This window comes from Sitophilus oryzae, unplaced genomic scaffold, assembly GCF_002938485.1.
Source record: "Sitophilus oryzae breed Bouriz unplaced genomic scaffold, Soryzae_2.0 scaffold_1499_pilon_pilon, whole genome shotgun sequence".
Lineage (NCBI taxonomy): Eukaryota > Metazoa > Arthropoda > Insecta > Coleoptera > Curculionidae > Sitophilus > Sitophilus oryzae.
In genome coordinates this window covers 4,045,697-4,050,920 of record NW_022146168.1, presented here as the reverse complement: position 1 = coordinate 4,050,920, position 5,224 = coordinate 4,045,697, and the positions used below count along the sequence as shown (strand labels likewise).

Genomic DNA, 5,224 nt, shown 5'->3' with positions numbered 1-5,224 from the left:
TTCCTTATCAATAAAAGAAATTATGTGATTTAACAAGAATATTACGATTTACCCTCACTCCCAAGGAAATACGTAGCATATCTATACACTGAAAAAAAAATCCAAAAAATTATTACTAAACAGTTTATTTCGCTAATAATGATTATACAGCATTAATTAATGGTTATTTAGTTATAGAAATTTTTGGTCAATTTTAAAGTGTTATATTTTTGTTATTTTTAGCTTTATTTTCATGAATTTTTTAGCAAGCTGTATAATATAATTATATCAACTGTAATTCGTAAACTCAATTTTTTATAAACTTTGCAATTTTTAAATTATCATTACTTTTTGATGTAATTTTTTAATATGACGGGATGGTTTTAGTGACTACTCGTATTGTCGTAACTCGACATATTACGCAGCATTAGATACTCTATACTAAATCAAAAAAAACGTTAAAAACTAACGATACAGTCCGGGTTTTAATAAACATTAATAACAATAACCGAACTAACGATATTAAAGAAAAAATCTGTAATACAAGTAGAAACAAATAGAAAACAAAAATTGAAAAAAATAATATTAAAATTAATACTTTGTATTGCCCCCTCCCTTGGCTCCGGTTTATTTGTTCGTTGTTCAGTTGGGACGGCCGCTGAAGACACCGCGCGCATTCCACGCGCATTTATCAGTGACTATGTGTATTTTCTTTGAATAAATTCCCTTTTTTGTGTTTTTCTTTGAATATTGTTTATTAATGGACTGTTTAAACAGTCGCACTACTCATGATTAAAATTTCGTAGTTCTTCTCGGACGATAGAGACATGATTAACGACTAGACGAATGTTCGCGGGATTTCTATGGATCGCGGGATGTTCGTTAAAACAAAAAAAGCAACGCGCGCTGAACGCTCGGAGCGCGCGCCGCCCGTACGCGGCGCAGCGCACCAATGTGTACGTACCATTATATCATATTGCATTATGTTTTCCTATTTTTCTTTAAGAACCAAGCGAAGTTCTTTTAATGAAGCTGGTAACTCTACCCTTTTGCCAAGCATTTCCAAAACGTCAAACATGATGGGCAGTTCATAATAGTGTATAGTTCACAATAATCACCAAACCCGCTTTGTCATATTAAAAAATAACTTCAAAAAGAAATAATAATTAAAAAAATTGCAAATTGTTGGTGGCAAGTTCATTTTGCTCTTAAAAATTAGCCAAAACATGTAATATTGAGAATTGATATAAATCAAAAAACAAAATGCTCAGGAGACATGGTTCTGACCGTAAAATTATAAATTAGGAAAATTGACACACAAAATTATTGCACAGGGTGTTTTAAAGTTAAGGTAAAAACAACCCCTCGATTAACCCTGTATAATATGCCAAATACTAAAGTTTATAAAAAACTGACTATACGAATCAGGGGCGGCTCGTAGCACTGGAAGATGGTGAGGCACATTAGAAGATAATTTTTATTAGTATGTATATAGGGTGGCCATTAGTACGAGGAAGTTCTATATAAAAAAAGTACATATCCTAAAAAAATATTTTCTTTAAAATTGCAATCGCATTACCATTTTTCTGTACAGAATTGGGTTCAGCATAAAATTCAGCATACATCACACTATTGATTTATTTGAAGCACTATATACAGTTCGCCTGCTGGATCTGTGTCTATGAAAGGAATGCGGACAAAAAACATTTAAATAAACAGCAATATATTTCATACGTCGACTTGACGAGTACGTCACCGCAAATCGCTCCGCCCACTCATTTTATTGGGTACTTGCAAATTTGTCGAATTTTTATTGATGGGACGCGTCGTCTAATTTTTTACGAAAAACATGGAGAGAATATCGTTTCCCCTCTCACGGATACCCCGTGGCTACAGAACGGACAGACGTACTGTACCTATGCGGGATTTCCATGATAATTCATATTTGAAAAATTTCATCTTTTAAAAAGCGGTAAAAATCTAGAGTGAATTTAACTTATTGATATATTATTGCTTAAGTACGTATAATATAGCTACATACCTCGCTATCGGATAAAAGAAGAAATCCGAGAAAAATTCACATTCACAGAGATTTTTTTATGGCGCGGCCAACATTGCAATATTATAATACTATATCTCAGTTTTTTTTAAATGCAATACACACTGTATATTATTTTTAGTATTTTAGATACCTACAGACTTAAAAAGCGCACATTTTTGTATTTAAAATATTTCTAAATTTTTAGCAGTTGCGGAAATAGCCTTATGTAATATAATTCGCAGTATTATACCGTATGATCGAAAAAAAAACGGCGTCTAGTTGGCTGGAAAATGACGATCGATGACATTTCCCATATAAATTTACATATAAAATGACAGCGATCTTCATTTCATAGCCAACGCTGACGCCGTTTTTTCTCGAGCATATGGTACCTATTACATAGGGCTATTTATTGCAACAGTAAATTTTTATCAAAGCGACCTCAGGATATTTTCTCTTATATTTTACTCTGTATGGTAACATTTTGTTTTTCTATCCATCCTATAAAAATAAAACAAAACGAAATCTGTAACAGGTCGCTTTACTTTTTGACTATACACAATTTATCTAGAAATGATTCGAAAAACTTTACTTGGCGAAGTCCTCTGATGATGCATGGTCCCTCTAAATCATCATATCAATCAACAATAAGTCACTGCCCACTTTTTAGGTATTTACTTTATATGTACAATAATCAGTAAAAAGAGTAATTAAACATGCAATTTACATTAAAAAACGTAGACAAAACAGTGTAATAACCTGCAGAATTAATTAAAACTCTGATTCAAACTAAGCCAAATTCCAAAATAATGCAATTCTGCATTTTCAGCCTGTCTCCTAAAATCTCTCGGGCTGATCGGGAACTGATCGGGAAGTGATACATATTTTTAACGAACGGCTTTTAAGGTTCAAATTTACATTTGAGGCCCGCCTCAATACGGTCTTTTTACGCGCTACTACTCCATACATTTTATCTCTCTTCAACTAAAGGTTTTGCCTATGCTTTTTCTTTTCATTCTACAGAGTTAAGATTCCAGTGAACGCTGTCGCTCCATCAGTGCGATATACCACAATACGCTAGACAAGGAAAGGCGAGAGGCAAACCTCTGCACATATACCTCTTAAAGAACAAATGAGATGGATATACATCGTCGAGTTTGTAGCATATGGGATAGGAAGCGCGTTTAAAGGAATACCATCGACGTAATTTATTGTAGAATGACGGTTAAAAAATGCAATTATTATTAATGCAAATAGGGAAATAAATATAAAATTGTGAATAAAGATGTATCGATTAATAAGTGTAATTTTTCAAATGTATTGGTGAGGCACTGCCTCATCTGCCTCATAGGACATATTAAGCCCGACGAATCACGTTAGAGTTTTTGACAAATACAAATGCATTAACACACTTCAAATAACCACGCTAACCAACCTGATTGGTCAAGCTTAAAAGTTGACTGCTAGGGCTAGACACTTCTATCAGTAGCTCTGTCAGTACTTAAAGTTCTAGGGAAAGGTGTGCATCATGCGTTCAGCTTCACGATTTAATTGCGTGTCGTGATACTTTATTTGTTTATTTATTAACGAGTAATTTTCCCTATGGCTTGAAAATTTTTAAGTGCAAGCTAGAAACACTTGCATTTTTGGTAAAAATAAGTGGAATTGAGTTGGTTTTCTACAGTGGTCGGCCTATTAGAACTCTGAATTCAAAAATCGATATCTCGAAATCTATTAGAAATAATTGATTGTAGTTTTTTCAAAAACTTTCTTAATATTTCTGCTGCATTTTCTTCGTAGACAGTAAGTGAACATCTTTATCAATAAAAAAATTACACGATTGCTGAAAATTGCTATTCTCTAAAAGTAAATAGATTGGTTGTTTAACATTTTTAAATGGAAAAAAACTAACTTATGTAAACATATTGTAAAAGATCCTATCTTCAAAATAAAAATAAAAGTTTCAATATCTAAAGTGTTTCTTGAGTTATGGCGTTTGTTAAAAAGTTGAGTTTTTAAATTATCGCGATTACTGACGTTTTCTCGTTTATAAAAAAATGACACCTTAAGTATAGCCTTATAATTCCATTTCAGATGCTCAGAAATATTTCTAATGGTTTTATCTAGTTATCTTTTCGAAAAAAGTCTTTTAAAAATAAGCGGTTTGCGATCGTGATTTTACTTTACTTGATAGGGAAAGGCGTACCGGCAACGCCGCAACAGCACTCCGTCGCATATCTCTCACTCCGACTTAGTAAGATCCCTATGCGATTTACTTCCACACATGTAAATACCGACCCAAGAGTAACAGTTGCCAGCACGGTATAACACTTTAAATTTGACCAAAATTTTCTCCGTTACGTTTTTTTTTGCATCTGAGTGCAGTTTGAATAAATTAAGGTTTTGGTTTTTTTTCTCGGGAATACATGTCTTTCTTTTCTCAGATGCATTTGTAAATTGTTATTATTTCAATATTTTCTAAGAAGTAATTAAGTTGAAGTGCACTATTGTTTAAATCTAGTAATATTGGATTATTTTGTTTTTTCAGTGTAGTGGAAAAAAATTTTGTCATCTTTGGACTACTGATCGATTTCATTCAAAAAAAAACTTAGTAGCTCTTGAAACCATTGAAAAGTTTGCGGATTGTTTCATAAATGGAAAAATAGATAAGAAATGTTTATCTCTATCTGTAATTGATTATTTCGAAATGACAGATTTATTAAATTTTCAATAAAATTACTATTTCATTAATAATAAAAGCAGCAAAAATTCGACATACATAGTAAATTTTAGCTAATAAATCTAACAGCTTCTTTAAATTAATATGTAGGTAACAAAATTATATCAAGGTGAGTTTCCTACGATGTTCTCTATGGGTATCTCGATAACTACTGGAGATAGAGAGTCGGTTAAATGGGGAAAGAACTGCAGTTTTGTGGGGTCATAAATATGCGACTTTCAGATTTTTGAAAAATTTCATGGCTCACTAGATATTTCGAAAAAAACAAATTTCGGCTATTTTAAAAATTGTCCCTAATTCCATTATAATCTATTTTAGACAGATAAAAGTTATATATAATCACAACCCTAACGATTTCTCCGATTTTTTCTAAAGCCTGTAATTTTTGACATATGACACAAACATGTTTTTTTTAAATGAAAACCATAGCTGGCCATGACTTCATAAAAAGCGCCAGTTTTTCG

At 32.2% G+C, this 5,224-nt stretch overlaps 1 protein-coding gene across 1 annotated transcript in view; it reads left to right on the top strand.

Annotated features, from left to right (window-relative positions):
• Positions 1-5,224, top strand: part of LOC115877859 — a 61,862-nt gene that overhangs the window by 12,616 nt on the left and 44,022 nt on the right. The window lies entirely within an intron of this gene.